General features: G+C 37.7%; 1 long non-coding RNA gene across 2 annotated transcripts in view; it reads right to left on the bottom strand.

The window, feature by feature from the left end:
• LOC149216693 (uncharacterized) overlaps positions 1 to 13,635 on the bottom strand; it is a 109,288-nt gene extending 95,653 nt beyond the window's left edge. For both annotated transcript variants that reach the window (XR_016250586.1, XR_016250585.1), the window contains exons 1-3: positions 13,345 to 13,635; positions 12,763 to 12,985; positions 12,382 to 12,460 (exon numbers count right to left, since the gene is read on the bottom strand). This is a non-coding gene — a long non-coding RNA (uncharacterized LOC149216693). The remainder of the gene's footprint in view (positions 1 to 12,381; positions 12,461 to 12,762; positions 12,986 to 13,344) is intronic.
• Between the last annotated feature and the right edge of the window lie 6,028 nt (positions 13,636 to 19,663).

Here is a 19,663-nt window from a genome sequence, read left to right as displayed (position 1 = left end):
AATGCACTGCCCTGTACAGCCTGACCCTTGCCCTGCTCTGCTCTATTCTGCCTGTTCTGCTTTGTCTTGTTCTGCCCTGCACTGATCTGTACTGTTTTGCTCTGTTCTGCTCTGCTCTTGCATTGTTCTGTTCTGCTCTGCTTTTGTCCGAATTATGAAGAAGAAATGATCGAGGATGTATCATACTGACTCAAAGTCAGTCTCAGAGTATGTACCACTGGTCCCAGACCAGTCTCAACCAACCCAAAGTCAGCGTCATAGTGAGTACAACTCCAATGGTCCCAGACCAATATCATCCTCCACTGACTCAAACTCAGTCTCAGAGTATGTACCATTGATCCCAGACCAGTCTCAACCGACCCGAAGTCAGCGTCATAGTATGGTACAACTCCTACCACTGGTCCCAGACCAGTATCATTGATCCCAAATCAATGGAGGTCATCCTAGCGTAGGGAGTACGGTAGTTACAACGATGCGTCCATCGGTACTACTATGGTCCCTAACTTCATTTCCCTACTCATTGATCAGATGAGAGGTACTTCCCATGAGTCCCAGACTGCATGGGTAGGATGCCTCGACAGGAGAACTAATCAATCTTGTCCTCACAGGAGAACACATCAATCCTGCTACAATTGCCATGGAGAACACATCAATCCAGGCCTCACAGGAGAACACATCAATCCTGCTACAATTGCCGTGGAGAACACATCAATCCAGGCCTCACAAGAGAACTAATCATCCTGCTACACAAAAGAGCGAATCATCATGTTCCACAAGAGAGCGAATCATCTTGTCCCACAAGAGAGCGAATCATCTTGTTCCAGTGTGCACCACCAGGGGAGGGTGAGTCACCCTGTTGTCATATGTTGCTCCAGTAATAACCGCAAGCCCTTAGAGCTCCCAGAGCTTAATGTATGCAACATGCAAGACCCTTGTACAAGGGTTTCTTGCCGACTCCAAGTCGTTTGGGAAAATCACAGATTAGATCTTTCCTCGGGGCTTTGACAAGGTGTATCAACCTGTACATCATCTTAATGCGATGGAGCCTCCTTGCTCATCAACTTACCATATCCCAGATGATGTCTATCTTCTAGAGCAATCGACGAATACGGGATTCCTCAATAATCGAATCCCACCTCTGGTTGTTACAAAGAATCACAGTGGTATCCAATGTAAATCCAAACAGCTCACTGAAGAGCTTTCGCAACCAGACTGCCTCACACGAGGTTATGCTAGCAACAATATATCCTGCTTCGGCGGTGCTCAAAGCCACCGACTTCTGCTTCCTGCTCATCCAGGATATCGAAGCAGATCCCAAGGTGAAACAGTACCCGGAAGTGCTCTTACGGTCCACCACACTGCCTGCCCAATCAACATCAATATATCCAAGTAGTCTCACATCTCCGGCAGTGTATCTTAATCCATGAGAGATTGTGTCCTGAAGACATCTCAGAAGATTCCTGGCATCAATCCAGTGAGGCTCAACCAAATATGAGCTCACAATGCTAACTGCAAAACATATGTTCGGACGGAGGTTCACCAAGAACATCAATGCGAATGAGTTTTTGAAACTCAGAGGCATTTCCCAAGTCTAGTCCGACATCACTACCATATAACTTCTAAAAGTTAAGATCCTCGAGGTAGTCACAGGCTTGCAGTCCATCATACCGAATCTTTCCAATATCTTCACCACATATATTCCTTGAGATAGGAAAGTTTCTCCTGGCTTCTGCCACACTTCAAGTCCTGGGAAGTAGTGCATCAGTCCTAGGTCCTTCATTTCAAATTCAGAAGCCAACTCCCTCTTACATTTGTGAATGAGAGGGTCTGCACCTGTTAGAAAGCGGTCATCCACATACAACACAGTTATGAGAGGCTTGTCATCTTCAACCTTAAAGTAAAGGTTAGGATCGGCTTCACTCCTAGTGAATCCCAGCTTCATCAAGTAGCTATCGATCCTCTCATACCATGCTCGGGGTGCTTGCTTCAGCCCATAGAGAGCCTTCTTCAACCTGCATACATGAGATTTTCAATCATAAATCTCAAATCCTTCAGGTTGCTCCACATAGACCTCTTCTTTGATAGAACCATGCAAGAACGTGGTCTTAACATCCATCTGATGTAGGTTCCATCCTTGTGAAGTGACAAGGGCTATGATCAAGCGGATGGTCGTATATCTGGCAACAGGTGCAAATATCTCATCATAGTCTATACCTTCCTTTTGGGAGAAACCTCGAGCAACAAAACGAGCCTTATACTTTTCCGTGCTTCCATCTGCTGCATGCTTTATCTTGTAAAGCCATTTGGAAGTAACAACAGTCTTGTCCTGGGGTCTGGGAACTACTTCCCAAACATCATTCTTTATGATAGACTCATATTCTTCGGTCATAGCATCCTTCCATACTTGATGCTTGACGGCATCTGAGAATGACGAAGGCTCATTTTGTATGATCGTGCTCATGATGGTCAGGTATCCTTGATACCTATTAGGTTTCTTACTTTCACGAAAGGTTCCTCGGGGTGCAGCATGTCCTTCAGCATCATCAAGTAACCCCTCAAGCCATGAAGGCCTCTTCCTAGAAGAGGAAGGCTCATATGGAGGAGGATCAATCGGATCCATGGGTTCTTCTACATCAGGCATTGATTCATCATCCTTTTCTTTCGGTTCCCTGGTGTCGGCTTCTTGAGAGCTCCTCAAAGTCGAAAGATTGATCACCTTGCTGAGAGCCATATCTTCGTCAAAGGTGACATCATGACTAATCACGACTTCCCTTTGACCGGTGGTGAACATTTCTTCAGGAGTTTAGGAACCCAATGCTTGATGAGGGCATCGATTTTGTACATATACGGCGGTGATTGTAGTTTCAGCCCATATAAACTTTGGAAGTCTTTGATCATGTAGCATGGCCCGAACAACTTCCATCATCGTGTGGTTCTTCCTACACCATTCTGCTCAGGAGTATGTGGTGTAGTAGTCTCCCTCTTAATGCCAACCTCAGGTACGCCTGAGTAAACCAATTGTAATATATCGGAGGTCTTTCTTTGGCTTGAGGGGAATGGTCCCCTTTTGAGCTTTCCTTTGGCACATCCCGGACATACACCTTCTTTCTCTACTTGGAATTCGAGCATCCCTGTTACCATCTGTCTTACATCGGGTAGAGCTTTGTAATGAAGGTGGGCAAACCTCCGATGCCAAAGTTCGGACTAAGGAGTTGTGTCACATGACATGACACCTAGCGGACTTCCATCGACCTGATATAATGAATCAACACTAAACCCAAGAGTAAAGGCATCTTTAACATTATTTTTCTATATACATACCTTGCCATTGCTGAAGGTTACCTTGTAGCCTCTGTCTTCCATTGCCAAGATGGACACTAGGTTCCTTTTGAAGTCAGGTGCATTTAATACATCCTAGAATTTCTAGCCTTCTTGAATGCTTGTCCTCTTCCTTGATTCCCAGCTCTCCTCTTACCTTTGCTGTTGAATTTGTCATTCCTTTGATTGCCATCAGAGGGATTTCGAGTTGCACCACTGCATACGGTACCATGCTTCTCTAATCATGATTATCATCGTGCTGCCCATGTCCATGATTTTATCCATCATAATGCTGCTCAAACTAGTGTGCATCATCATCATGCTATCCTATATGTCCATGATCTCATGTTGCCCTTTATGTCCATGATCTCATTCATCGTGATGCTCATGATCTCATACATAGTGACTTGCTTTATCGCAAATGTAACATCATCATTTTCTTCTAGCCTTAGGTCCAGCCTTTCCTTTTGATTTAGTCCCGAAATTATTTCTTTTCTTTGCATGAGAAGAAAAGGCAGCAGGAGGACCTTTAGGCATGGGCATTTCTTGCACTTCTTCCCTTGTTTCTTCTTGAATGCATCTAGCCATTAATTCCTCGAAACCAGGAATTACATTATAGAAGAGTAGTCCTGAACACGTACCATTCAGATGGTAATCCTCAAACAGTTGTGAGTGCCATCTCTCTGTCAATAATAGTTTCCCCAATAGATAGGAGATCGTTCTTGATCTCGGTGATTCTTAAGAAGTATGCTTGCATACTTTCATCTTTACCCTTCTTGATTTCCCACAACTTATTTCTAAGAAACAAAACTTGATTTGCATCATTAACTTTAAATAAACTCACCAGTCTGTCGTAGATTTCCTTGGAGGTGTCCAGTTCAGAGATGTAGGCCACCAAGTGCTTGTTGATAGAGTCCTGGATGATCGTCTATTGTTTTGACTTCTCCATTTTTTCATTTGTTCCAGGCAGCAGCGGATGCATTTGATGGAGGCTCAACAATATTGCCTCTTACATGGTCCAACACTCCTTGATCTTCAAGGGTTAGATCGATAGACATCTTCCATCCGTGATGGTCAGCTTTCTCACGGAGCTTGTCTTCGGCAGGAAAGAGTTTGAGGACCCCATAGTTCTTTTAGGATAGCCTTGCCAATCTTCTCTTCAATGATTGCTCTTGCTCTTGCTCGGGCTTTGTCTTCACCTCAGCTCTGATACCATGTTAAGTTATGGTATGTTCTATGCTTATAACAGTTTACTTCTTTTTCTTATTATATTCCACCGATTAGCAATCACATGTACATAAAGTAAAGTGCAGATAGAACATTAAACGATCGACAAAAAACAAGCCAAGACAAGAGACACAAGATGTGGCGGCTAGCCAGGGACAAACCCCACAATGTGTGGGGAAATCCTTTGATCAAATCTTCTTTTATCTTCAATAATTCAGCAGAGAGAAATAGTACAATAAATCAGATTCATATCAGCAGTAGCAAACCCTAGATCAGCAGCATCAGCATTAGCGGCTTCATTATCAAACTAGGGCAGACCATATTTCACAAACCGACTGTCGAATTGACTTCATTCCACCACCAAAAGTTTCGGCTTCCAGAGGAGGTTCAGATGAACCTACAGCGCAGTTCAGATGAGGAGATCTTCTAGGCCACGCAAGTCAATCTTTACTTCTGCAGTTGCAGCTTCAGTTTCAGTAGTTTCCGGCTTCAAACTAGGGCAGTCGATATCTTGCAAACCGTTCGTCGGATTGACTTCATTCCACCACCAAAAGTTGCGGCTTTCAAAGGAGGTTCAGATGAACCTACAGCGCAGTTCCAAAGAGGAGATATTCTAGGCCACGCAAGTCAATCTTTACTTCTGCAGTTGCAGCTTCAGTTTCAGCAGTTTCCGGCTTCAAACTAGGGCAGTCGATATCTTGCAAACCGTTCGTCGGATTGACTTCATTCCACCACCAAAAGTTGTGGCTTTCAAAGGAGGTTCATATGAACCTACAGCGCAGTTCCAAAGAGGAGATCTTCTAGGCCATGCAAGTCAATCTTTACTTCTGCAGTTGCAGCTTCAGTTTCAGCAATTTCCGGCTTCAAACTAGGGCAGTCGATATCTTGAAAACCGTTCGTCGGATTGACTTCATTCCACCACCAAAAGTTGCGGCTTTCAAAGGAGGTTCAGATGAACCTACAGCACAGTTCCAAAGAGGAGATCTTCTAGGCCACGCAAGTCAATCTTTACTTCTGCAGTTGCAGCTTCAAATTCAACAGCTTCCGGCTTCACATGTGTGAGAGAGAGAGACCCATTTCAGCGCAGTAGAGAAGAGACTCATATCTGCGCAGTAGAGAGAGAGAGATGTGATGAGATGAGTGAGTCCAAATGAGGAAAATTCCTCTTATATTTATACACAACGTTGGTGGGTGAATAGATGTGACTGTTGAGCTTCTGAGCCTACATGAGTTGTAGGTCGGCTTGATAATAATTCCATAATCAAAATAAATTCATATCTCCATGAATACTTATCGGAATCGGATGATCTTTATATCAATCCTACACCTCTCGACGAGAGGAATCTAATAAAAATATTATCAGCCATGAATAAGATGACCCACATGAAGTTTTGCCCTGGTTGCCAATTTTAACATACTGCATCACACCCACGCAATTATTGTGTCAAATACTATTGGGATTGCGCTGCACCTCCTCTCGATCCTCTGCTCCCTGGAAAAGGTGGCCCTCTGGCCTCTTGGTCTCACACATTGGCTCCCACACTAGATCTCGACTGTTCCCCAGCTGAAATACAAACTCTCTCTGAAGCTCTACGCTGCCACATAGTAGTTCTATATTGCCTCTGTGTGGCCGAGCGCTGCCTCTGCGTAGCCAAAGGCTACCTTTCTGGACTACTCTCTACCCTCTCTGCCTTGCACTCTCCGGATCAGGAAAGCCTCTCCGGAGTACTCTCAGCCTTGCACTCTCCAGATTAGGAAAACTTCCTCCGAAAAATTTTTCCCTGTCCCTCACTGCAAGAAATCTCCTCGATCACCTTCTCCGACAACTACTACACTTCTCTCTTGAGAAAATCGATCTCTGATCTCTCACCCAACATGTCTTCCAAATGCCCATCAAACCTCTTCTTATAATCCTCTCGTTGATCAATCAATGACCCAGATTAGATTCTAATCAATGGCTCAGATCATTTTGACTTGATCCTTGTCTTCTTCTAGAAGTTTCACCCCCAGTTTAATTAATACCCTTTAATTATTTTAATTTCCTAAGTTTAGACTTAGGCATCCATTAAAAATAATTAATTATTTTAATAAAACCATCTCCGGGTGGAATTTCCCAAAACGATTTCTGAGTATTCTAGAATACATGTGTCCTAGCCTCCCTGCAAATTTTGAGGCTTAGAGCACATCCGATGCTACCAAAAATCAACACACCTTTCCTTGATTTGTGATTTTTCATGTAGCGGAGTCCATCGAAAGTATGCAACATGGGTACTCTTTGGATGAGAAATTAAATTTTGCATCCAACGAGTACTCCCACTTGAAATTTGAGTAAAACATTAGGGAGATAAGTTGAAAATACAAGTTGAAAAAATAGTTTTATTATTTTTATTTTTTAATCTTTTTACTTTTTTACTCTAAAAATGGTGAATCATCCCCCATGGTTGACATCATCATCTTGATCCTATTGGTTCTTATAAAGTTTGTTTTGGTTGTACATTTTTCTTAGGATGCCCATTTTAGACCTCAAAAATCCTCTAATGGTTAGTTCTTGTTTTTGTTGGGTTTTCACCACATAGAGGAGGGCACATTCCATGCAAACCCTCAGATCTATTCATGCACCTACTTATCAACAATTATGGGCATAATTTTCGAAAGTCAAAAGTGCATACTACTTTGCACTGGAAGACATATTGGAATACTTCATGAGAGAATGAGGACACATTTAACTGGCAATGATTTCTTATTTGTTGTTTTTATCACATCAAAGTATGTGTTGTTACCCTATTCTTAGGCCCATTCATGTGTTGAGCTTACAGCCTGTGTAAAGGAAAGTCAACTAGGGAGGTTGATCATCATTTTAGCACCTAAAGGGAGGCACACTTTAGGCCTACAATCAGATCCTTGCATACCCCTACTTTTCAGTAGTTGCATAAACATTTTTAGTAGCTAGTAAGGATGCAACCATTGGAATAGTGGCACATCTATACTGGATGGCATGCATGGTACACTCACTTTCAGACCTAATCACATGAGGGGACATCCTTCATAAAGATCTATGGTCTATTAAATGATGCAGAACTAACTATAATAGGGTTTGATAATATTCAATGAATTTTAATCTTTGTTTTTTACTTGTAATTGCCTATTGAGGCCTTGACAATGAATGATAATTGAATACTTTCTATTGGTTGATATTTTTGTGTTGATACTACAACACTCTCACTCAATCAAACTAAATGATTTCAATGGGTTTTACTTGCCTAGATTAATGAAGTTTTTGTGAACCAAAATGGTTTCTTTCAACCCCAAAGTTTCATAGGGTAAGAAATTCTTTCCCTTGGATTGATTAAGATATCAAGTCACAAAGATAGGTCCATGAGCAAATTTTTGTCCACTAATGTAGGAATTCTCTTAGCACAATATCAACATAGGGATTAGGTCATTTTGCAACAATGAGATTCATTTAGAGCAAATACCTCACTTGATGTTTCCACCACCAAATGGAAACTTGTTAAGTTTTCATTTGACCCCATAATCCAAATGGCAAACATTGGCTTTTCAAATCCATCCTAACATAGTAAAAATGTGAAATTTGTCTACTTATTTATCTAACTTACTTTGCTTGACCTAATCAATAGACGAGTGGCAGGATATATGAATACCCTCCTAGAGTTGGCAGGAATCAACCCAACGTGAGAAAAGGTCATTACAAATCCTTTTTTCTTGAACAACTCAACCAAGGCTCAGTTTGGGTGGTAACAAGGTCATACTAAAGCCATAAAACAAAAAGGATGAGTGAGGACTCTATGTTGAGATGGAAAGCTACATGAGAGGAAAAAAGATAGAAGACAAAATCAAAGAAGAGTGCCCACAACAAAGAGAACGAGCTACCAAGATTAATTGAATGCTCAAAAGCAAGGGAAAGGAAACCTAAGCTAAAAGAAGCATGCAAATTTCATATAAAAATAGCCAAGTAAATAGTGTCAATGGACATAGTTGTGAGATTTGGTGAAAAATGTTGTATTTCATCATATGTGATAGCTAATGGGAAATGATCACAATTAATTGCCCATCTTGTGTGGATTTCGCAATATGTTCTAGGAAAATGGAAGAGAAACTTACAAATAGGAAAAATAGTGCATAAGAATTTGTGGGTTTGCAAACCAAAAAAAGGAAGGTTCGAATTCCCAAATCAAAAAGGGCAAGCCAAAGGGCAAAGGATGAAGATTTGATCCCCAATATAACAATAGGGCATGTGTGCCCCAACAAGGAATGGGTTTGCTAACAAAGACCCTGGATAAGAAAGGGAAGGGACCCTTCACAAAACTAATTAGATTAGATGAGTGTGGCCTCCACGTTAAGCTTGGTAGTCATTCTCAAAGACCTAGATTGGCCCTTCCTAGTGCAATCTAATGAAGGTTCCAAGCAACAACATTAACAAATTGAACACTAGATTAGAATTATAAGTCAAAGTTGTTAAGGGACAACTATAAAAGTGGATCCCAATTAACTAGATTAAGTTGAGGATAGAAATGGAGATGGAAAAGAAAGGATGAATTACTATGGAAGGTTGGAGGACCCTTTAAAAGGTCATCTCAGGGGTAAGTAACATTAAAGCATTTCGTGTTATATTTTTCCCTCATCGCATGAACAAAGGGGAGGAAGATGTCCCAAGAGGAGTTTGAAGCCTTGAAGTGAGGAAAATGATTCCTAAACTAAAAGAAGTGCACAAAAACTAGAAATAAAGTGTACAAACTAGTGAATTGATGTGATTTTGAAGAAAAAAAACTTTATTATGTAGGTAACATGACAAGTACAATGCGAAGCGATCCCAACCAATTATATGTTCTACATGAACCTAGCAAATTGTTGCAGAAAAATGAAAATGAAACTCGTGGATGGGAAAGATCACACATAAGAGTCCATATGCTTGCAAAGATGAAAAGTACAAAAAAAGTGGTAATTTCCAATTTATAAAGGCTAGGGCATAAGTAAAAGGACAAGGGTTTGACTCCTGAAAGAAGGAAAAAGAAGAAGAGGGGCTGAACTGAGAGGATTCATAGACAAAAACAAAAGCAATATAAAGGCAAGGAATGCTCCAATAAACTATTTCAATTAAATGCATGAGTCATACACATTAAATTGAGTTGTGAAATTCAATACTCTTGGTTTTCCCCACTTTCTGAAAAATACTAGTGACAACAATACTATGGGGATGACTAATAATATAATGTGATAAGTTAATGTTGGTAAGCGCCAACTACAAAGAACAAGATCAATTAAATAAATTAAATTGTGAGTGGAAAAAGAAAAATGAACCATTGTGCAAGGTTAGAGAACCTTGAAAAACTCATTGGACAAAGTAGCATGAAATGTCAAATTCTATGCTATATTTTTACATACATCACGAAAGCATGCCCTATATAGTGAAATCATGGTTTCCACCACTAATGAACCCAATTATTTGGTTCTTCACATGTAGTTCTTTCATATAATGGGGAAATGACGAAGACACATGACAATTGGGGTGATTATAGAATCAAGGAATGATGTGCATCCCCTTTTACCAACTAATGAACTAGGCCCGTGTTATCACACTCGCTGGTTTGAAACACGTCGACAAAATTTTCTCCTATGTGATTTCTACCAAAAAGACTCTTCTTAAAACAAAAACATTGTTAGAAGGAGAATAGGGATTGGATAATAAAATTCAAACGTCCAAAAGTCCAAAAATATTGTTGAGAGGCCAAAAGAGAGGGCCAAGTGGCTAACAAGAGGTCAATAGGCCAAAAAAGGGGGAAATATACCAAAAAGAGATGTCATGAGGTCGAAAAAGGGCAATAGTGAGATTTAATGGGAGGCCGAGACACCACAGTGGGAAGAGGCCAAAAGAAGAGGTGAGAGGTTTAAATGGAGGTTGGGAGGTCAAATGAACGAGTAGGAGCACCAAGCCCCCAAGTTTTTCTAAGAAAACATTTTAGAAAAGAACCAATGGATTTGTTACTCAAAAAATAGAAAAGGAACAAAAAACTTTCCCCCTAAGCATTGAAGGTATCTAAAAAAGTGTCACGATAACTCAAGGCAATGGAGCTCAAGTACGAAGGCTTACACTCAAGGCTTGGAGGGGAAGAAGTGTCAAGAGAAACACATAACAAAAGAAAAAAGGAATAATGTAATTTTTGGTACACATCGATCACAAACACTTTTGACAATAAAGGAAAATCAATTACAAACAAGGCAAAGCCATCAAGCTATGATGGGCAATGCCACAAGTGCAATGGTTCACATAATGGCTTTGAGTCAAATGCTAGTTAGGTTTGGGAACACCATTTGGGATGTGCAAGCGGACAAGCTATTGCAAGAAAAGAAAAACCAAAGAGGGGAGAATGAGTGGATAGAGGAAGCTTGGAAAAGAAAGTTATACCATCTCCTAGGCTATTAACAATGACAGAAGGATATATATCCTCCTATATAACCTTCATGAACAATCAATGGATCAATGGAAGCAATTTAGCAAATTAGAGTCATACAAAATTCCGTGCTATTAACAGTGATAGGAGGATGTATCTTTCCTATAAAAAAAGAGCTACTAAACTGACCCTTTTCCTAAAAGACATGTAGAATAAGATAAAAAGAAAAAGGGAGCAAAACAATGTAGTAGGGGGTTCCCCTACAAAAGTTAAAAAGATATGAAGAGAGCAAAACAAGGAGAAATAAAGAAAAATTAGAGAAGCAAGATGAAGTGAGTATCAAATATTGTAGCAAAAATTGTTTAATAAATCAAGAGAAAGGAAAAGAGACCCCACGAGGATGGGGTAGGACTAGGCATGCCAATTGCTTAGGTAACAACAATGCTAATGAAAAGAGAGGAAAGGCATTAGAAATATGACGCACCTCAGGGCAGTGGAGAGAAAGAAGGTCCCCAATTGAGAAGGAACAAGAAGGCGTCTTACTCAAGAGAATCCAATGTGGACCTAACACAGGAACCACTTAAATAAAGAACTAGATCAAGATTTTAATGTGGGGTGATAGTGGAGTAACAAAAAATGTAACAAATAGTTCAATGGTCAAAATACTTGTCATAGTATAAAAGAAGTGAATGGCTCGAGAACTAGCTTGAGCTAGGTAAGGTCTAGGGCTAATATTGGGAAGAGGCAATGATAAACCAAAAAAAGAAGATTTTAATAATCTAGGTTGTTGGAGTTGTACTTGTTTCAATGTATTTCACTACATGCTTTACATGTTTTACATATGTCTTAGTAAAATAAAATAAATGCTTCAATTATCTCACTCCTTTCACGTTTGCCTATTTAGTATGTTTAGACTAGATAGCAAAAGTACAAAAGCAACAAAACAAAATTGAATTATTTCCTTATGCTAGTATCTTTGGGTACTTCATATGGAATCTAGTTCTCCTTTGTGCACCAAATAATCCAAACTCTCACACAAAGTAGCACTAACTAACATCATCCCAATCATGACCGCAAACCCACACTATTTTGTGACCTAAGGAGGGAATACAGGCTGCTAAGGAATCAAGGACATCGAGAAATCTTTGTGGGAAGCATCCCAAAAATGAAGGAACAAAATGAAATTTGACATGCACAGAAATGACATCAATACACTTACATAGTTGGCCAAAGTAATCATCTATAATAACATAACTTTCACGTAACTTTACTTGTAGCCCCATCTAGTTCTTTTAATGAAATTTTGGTGGACAGATTTCTACCTAATATTTTTCAATAATCGATAAATTAAAAAACCGGCACAAGGGAGAGTAACCATATAACTCATGGCATTAGTTATAGAACAACTGAAAGAATGTGTATCTACCTGATTTAGACTTGTATTCTGGTCGTATTATTCATCATCATCTCACCTTTCTGGACATGTGATCTCATCTCTACAATGACTGCCAACAAATATTGAAAAGGAATTAGTTTCTGATTATATATAAATGATATAATCAACCCAAACAAACAAATCAGGTGCCTCTTAAGTTGAAACAAAAACATCCACCCCCAATGGCGAACCCTTGTAAGTTTGTAACATATTGCAAATGCTCAATTCAAACCATCCGTCAAGCCAAAACATATAACCAAACACTCTCAAAGAAATTAAAAGCAAACAAGTGTCATTCTAAAATCAAAATAATCAATAAAAGTTTAACCTATCACTAAAATAATCAATTAAAAAAATTTAAACAACACCTACAGAACTCTTACGGCTCTCCCAACAGGCCGCTTCACCTTTTCCTTCCGTCGGCTTTATCACCCATCCTGACCGCATTCACCTACAGAACTCTTACGGCTCTCCCAACAGGTCGCTTCACCTTTTCCTTCTGTCGGCTTTATCACCCATCCTGACCGCATTCATATTATGTCCTTATCGTATCACATCGATTACTGATCTACTTACCTTATACTGATAGATATGCCTGCCAGAGGCGGTGTAATAGTCAGGATACTGTCAGTGTGCTCCAGCAGCTCCTCCACTCCAATGGGTTTCTTCTCTACCCATTTTTCTTCTATTCTACTCATAAAATCTCCAAAGCAAACAAATGCAAACACACAAGTAACAGAATTAATCTGATCATCTATAGGACTGTCGACTAACCTTATTTAAGAATCATCTTTAGTGAAAATTGGAAAAACAGATTTCTATATGGTTATTTCACTAATGTTTAGCAAGACTTTCTCATTGGGTTCACCCCATCTTGGACAGGGTTAGCGGCTGACTTAAATGGAAAGTAAGAAAAAGGCTATACGAGCGACCATTCAGTGATATGGCACATACCTACGCCAACTTCACACAAAATGAGCAGGAAAAGACCTCAGGGAGACCACCAAGATGTTGTGATTTCATACCCTCTCCTCAATTTCACAGACAAAATAAGTACGAAGGGCCCTCGTATCCTCTTTTTCCTCCAAGCGACCAAAGTAAGTATTCTCCGCCCTTTCTCCTGCAATCTAGCAAGCATTTTTCGTCCTTTTTCCTGCAATTCAAGCGCAAATGATTTGTGAGAGGGAGAGACAAATATATAATCACGGATCAAATAAACCAAAACAAACCTAAACTCTGTCATGTTCAATTCCTTGTAGCGAGCCCCACTCTTCACTACTTTATCTGTTACAAAGAATTAAGCAACAAGCAAACAACTGCCAAAATATATAAAAAGTTGCAGATAAACCCCTTATAATAAGTATCGCTACTCTGGGCCAAAAAGTAAACGCCTTAAGAGCGTGAAATAATAAATTAAAACAGTTAACCTCTAATACCGTATCAAGAATACAATAAAACAACTAATCTGGCTTTATACAACAAAATAAAATAAAAATGCCGCATCGAAGGATGCGCACAGGGAAATACCGAATTATTTAATGTTAATCATCATCGTCCAGGGGTCAGATGTTTACATGTGGCATCGTTATCAATTAACTCAATTGTAAGTAAACAGATAAATGATCGAATGCTTGCCTACAGACTGACCGAATTTGTACCTGCAGAGAGAATGACCGAATGATTTTTGAGAACGGCAAAAAGGTGTCCGAACGTCCTTTGGCACGTTCGAACTTTGTCTTGCGTGTCGTCGCCCCAAATTCACTGCAAACTTTTAAGCACTGCTTTCGCAATATTAACAGGATTGAGACGGTTAAACAGATATAGAAAACATAACACAAATTCAGAAATCGTAGCTTCTCATCTCATATTCTCCCTCCATGGGGAGCCTATAATTAGGCAGGTCAAACCCATTAAGCAAAGAACTAACAAATAACCTAAAAGTACAATCATTATGGAAAATTCCCTTGAGATTTGCCACGGCTTCACTGTGAAATGGAAATAATGAATAAAAGTTGTTGAACAGTTGCGCTTCGATACATAGCGATTATCTACCAGGAGGTTTTTCACTGTACAAGCTAATTAGTAAAAACTATTTGTATATATTTAAAAACAAACGCATACCTGCTCCTCCACTTCAATGGATAACAAGGGTTTCATCTCTAGCGATTCTTCTCCTCTGCATACGACCAACAAAATAAAAATGCACAGACAAACAATGCAAACACACTGGAAAAAAAACACCAATTACAATCAAACCAACGAAAATAAAACGCTGAAAAACGCAAAATGCATGGCCATGCAATGTAGGAAACAAACATACACAGAAAACAAGACAAACCAATGCAATGCAGAGTACCAAAAAAACAGAGATGAGACGAGAACGTTGCTCCTCTTTGTGAGAGACTGTCCTCTATTCTCACTTTCAAGCGGTCACAATCACTCTGAACTGACAGCTTTTTAGGATGGGGAGGGGACACGCCGATTCCCATCAAGCTCCCTCTTTCCATGTATATATTTAGTAAAGATTGCTTTTATTTCTTTCAACCATTAGACATTCTTTTAATTTGAATATATTTTTCAACATTTTTTTTTTGTAGGCTAGTGGGGGACCTTTACATTTTTCAACATACAACATTATACACCTGCCGCAGCAGGACTCGAACCTGGGTGGGGGTGCTACAGCCATCCGCCCCTACCATTACACCGTGCACCTCATGTGCAATATATTTTTCAAGATTAAGAACTTATGAGCTCATGGAAAAGCAAATACATACTATAAATAGAAGCTTAAAAAGCAAAAAGCAAAACCATGCTATAAATAGAGGCTAAAAAATCAAAAAGTAAAAACACGCTCAAAAACAAAAAGCAACCCATGCTATAAATAGAGGCTAAAAAAGCAAAGAGTAAAAACATGCTATAAATAGAGGCTAATGGTTGAATATTTCACCAGCGACTCAGGGTTGTTAATGAAGGGAATGGAGTGTTTTTTGGGCCAATTTAATATCCCTAATTATTTATTAGATAATGACAATTGGTAAATTGGGTTTTATTTGTGTTTTTATGTTATATACTTTTAATTAAAATTAATAATAGTATTTATGTTTTTAAATATAAAATTTCCCAAAAAATTAATAAGTTTGGTAATATGAATGATGAATTATATTAGTCGGTTAGAAAAACATTGACCAAAAATTTTTATTATAAAATTTTTTTAAAAGAAAAACTTTTTTTTATTATCATAACTATGAATATAAATTTAGAAATTTAAATTAATTATACCAAAATCTTATATTTGAGAATAAGCTCTTGCCCAAAATGTTGTACCTGTACTACTTGTTCTACGTTTTTTCGTGTGGACTCACGGCTCGCGCCAAACCGTTTACAGTTATGTGTAACTGCTCTTTGCATGACGCAGTGCTACTCAAGGGGTTTTGCTTGCGTTGTGAAAGAAATAACCGACCGAGGGTGTTTCATTTATTTGGTTTGAAAACAGTACTAATCAATCATAGTTTAGTCTGATAATTAAACTGCTTGTTGCAACAAGAGGTTTTTTATGCTGCAATTATGAGATTCCATGAATCTAATGATTCGTTTTATATGATTATACTTTTCATGGCATGGGTCCGCAACTAAAATTTAGTTGTTTATAGACTTATTAATGCGTTGAGTTGTATAGGTTTACTCTTAAATTTAAGGAAAGACATAATTGAGTTATATAGGTTTACTCTGAAGCAAAGACATAATTTAGTGGTGGATATATACAGTCCACACATTAATGAACATATATAATATCACTCAAGGTGCTCCAAGGCTTCATGTACAGGGGGACAGGAACTTAGATTAGCTGGTTACTTTCTATACCTTGCCTACTCGCTTGGAGTTGAGAAGCCATCCCCTTTGTCTGTCATCCTCTCTCAGGCCCAAAAGAAAAGAGTCGTCATTTTTCCTCTCCCGTTGGTCGAGCCCCTCACCATATGAATAGTGAGTGACTCCGTCCCTACGGTCCTCTCCTTATCAGTCGAGCCCCCTGTCGGGTCCTTGCCCGATGCGGACAAGCGACGTAGTTGAAAGAACATATATAATATCACTCAGGACCTATAGTTGAAAGAGTAAGTGAAGTAAGACTGTTTCAAAAAAACTTCCAAAAAATCACACTAAAAACAACTCTAAAAAACAATTTCCAAAATCTTTTAGCATTGGTTGCCAACCTTATGACACCATTGGAATTTAATGTGGCTGAGTGATCGTGTCAGCCAATGTGGCTATATTTTTCGGAGGCACTCTAAGCCACTTAGCCCCAATACAATTACGACGACCATACTAAGGTTCGCCGCCAGCCTCTTGACTCTATTAAGCTATGATGCCTGCATAGCTCCACCACTGGGACAATTTATTTTCAAAAACTATAAATTAGGTGTAAACTCATCGTGTTACTATGGAGCTTAGAAAATGGCGTGTTTCGGTGTTTTGATTATTTTTTTAAGTTTGGTAGTTCTTTCGGATTTTCTAGTTTACATGCCCAAGATCTCTCCCGTGTGGTAAGATTTCATTCCACCGCAATAGCCACTTGAGCTATTTTATGTGGACTTTTTTATTAAATTATAAATTAGTTTTATATATTATATATTAATTTGTTATCTTGGAATCGTAAAATTCGATAAGCAGTTGTCTATAACGTGATTTTTTGAAAGCTTTTCCGGCGGGTTTTTCCGGTCAAGGCAGGAATTTATTGGAATCGCAAGTTTGATAGCTAGTTTCTGCACAATGAAAGCGTCCCAGGTTTTTCAGGGTGTTGAATCCAAATATGTAGTTAAAAAACCATTTTAACTGCAACAAACCAAGATTTAACCTCAATTTCTTCCACCGGATTCCATCACCGGAATCTCCAAAAGTCGCATTATAGACAACTCCATTAGATAATAATATAAATTTTATAATATTATTTATCTAAAATATAATTTAAAAACATTTTCTACATAAATTATAATTTTTTATTTATAAAAATATAACAAAAATTATTATTTATTAAAAATTCTAAAAATTATTTAAAAGCTAACCCAAGGTTGATTTTAAATATTTTTTTTTAAATTATTTTCGATTCATGTTAAAGTCAATTTACTAACCATTTGTAAAATACAATTACTAATTATAAGATATTATCATTAAATCTGAAATTTATACAAGGCTTTATCAAATTTAGACACTCACCCAATAATTTCTTTCTGGCACCATTAACTCTCAACCTCAATCCCTTCCTATCCAATAATTTCTTTCTGGCACAATTAACTCTCAACTTCAATCCCTTCCCATAAAATTTCAACCTGAGATTTGATAAAAATCAAGTAACGCTTAATATTAATATGTGTAATTTAGATTTTATGATGTGAAGAGTTCTTAGTTCAATATTGAATCAACTATTGTTTTTTCATTTAATTTGATTTTTTTTGTATTTTAATATGATGTTGTTTTTTATTTAGTTTAATATATTTTATATTTTAATGTAAAAAAAATATTCTATGTAATTATGTGTGAATTTTTAGTTAAATGAGTGGAATATATTTTTTTCAATTTAATTTAAAATATTTCTATATTTTAATATGAGATTCTTAGATGTCATTTATTTATGTGTATGTGTATTTAATTTTAATTATATAAGATTTTCATAATTTATTGAGTATATGGGATATATAAGTTTTGTATTTAATTGAATATTACATTTTTAATTTAATGTTGATGTGATTTATTTTTAAAATATTTTAATATATGATTTTTTATATATTAAAATGAACTATAAATTTTAATTAATATATTTTTCTTTCTATTAAATTAGGGAGGTGAAATCTATTTTATATATATATATATATAATTAATTGAAAAAATATATTTAATTTATTTGAAAAAATACATTTAACTTTAAATTATTGGGGTGAAAAATATATTATATTAGATAATTTAAAATTATATATATATATGAATGAAATTTAAAAAGGTTCTTTTAATTGTTTTTGTATTTTTTGTTAAAATCTTGTAGTGTAATTTGAGGTTAAATTGTGATTTTCTATTATTTAAAATGTTTTTTTTGAGTGTATAATGGATTCATTGTCTTTAAAAACCCTAAAGAAATCAAATTCTATAGAATACACAACTCAAACACTTTTAAGTTTTAAAAAAAATTGATAGAAATCCCCGCCTCATAAATAAAATTGACATGAAAAAAATCAATAAAAGAAAGAAAAAGGTCTAGTAATTAAATTAAAGTATCTCAAAATTATTAATATTCCATTTTATTAGTTTAATTTAAAATATATTTTTTTCTTTTTCATGTAATAATAGCGGAAAATATTTCCCCCAATGGGATGCCTCTCGCGACTCTAGGTGGTGGGGTTGTCGTCGTCCCACTTGGATGATAAATCGGGGGACATGGTAGAACAACCTCAAGAAGTTTAATGCACCTTAAGGTCTCGAAGACCAAATCATTAATTTGAAAAAATATGACAGTGTTTGTTACAGGTGAGAGGAGGTGGTGGTTGCATCGTGCAGTTTTTGAATATGATACTTGTGTGACAAAAGGAGTTATCAAGGCCTTCTTCATGGCGCATCCCCTGAACAACATCCATGCATTTGGCTTGATGACAATATGCCTGTAGAGCCTAGTGAGGACAACGAAGGAAGGTGCAATTATGATATGGTGGTATTTCAATTTTGCTTGTTTTGGGTCTATGTTCAGTGAGGAAGCACTAGTCTAGTCGGTTTTTCAACAGTCAGTTTTTCAGCAGTGCGAGGCTATTGTTTCCTTGCATTTTCTGCAAAAGCACCGAACTCTAGGTAATATAAGTATGATTCCCATACTAGCTTTTGGTATTTTATATTTCTTTACCTACAGGTTCATCAATGTTGGCAGTGTTTGAGGGAGGAAAACTATGTTGTTTCTTAGCTTGGTCCAGGGTGGTGGGGTACCAATTTCATACCATCAATCCTGTGTTTAAAGATGGAAGTTCAAGCCCCCAATGTCGACGGTATAATTGTGACCACTGCCCTCAATTGTATCTTATCTATGTTATTTTGATTCTCTTTTTTGTCACCTCATGAGCACAATTTTTATTCTCTCTAGGGAGTTACAGGTTCACCTCATACATGTTAATTGTTTAAGGGGATAACCTCCCAAGGATTTAGGCATGGCTAATGTGGACTAAGTAACTAGGGAAAACCTTTAGAATCGATTTTACCAGACCAAAGAAAACAGAAACTAAGTTTTCTGATATTAATAATTCTA

The sequence above is a fragment of the Pinus tabuliformis genome, chromosome 1_1, assembly GCF_031772625.1.
Source record: "Pinus tabuliformis cultivar Carrire ecotype Pingquan chromosome 1_1, CPIR1, whole genome shotgun sequence".
NCBI lineage: Eukaryota > Viridiplantae > Streptophyta > Pinopsida > Pinales > Pinaceae > Pinus > Pinus tabuliformis.
This window is presented reverse-complemented; position numbering and strand designations above follow the sequence as displayed.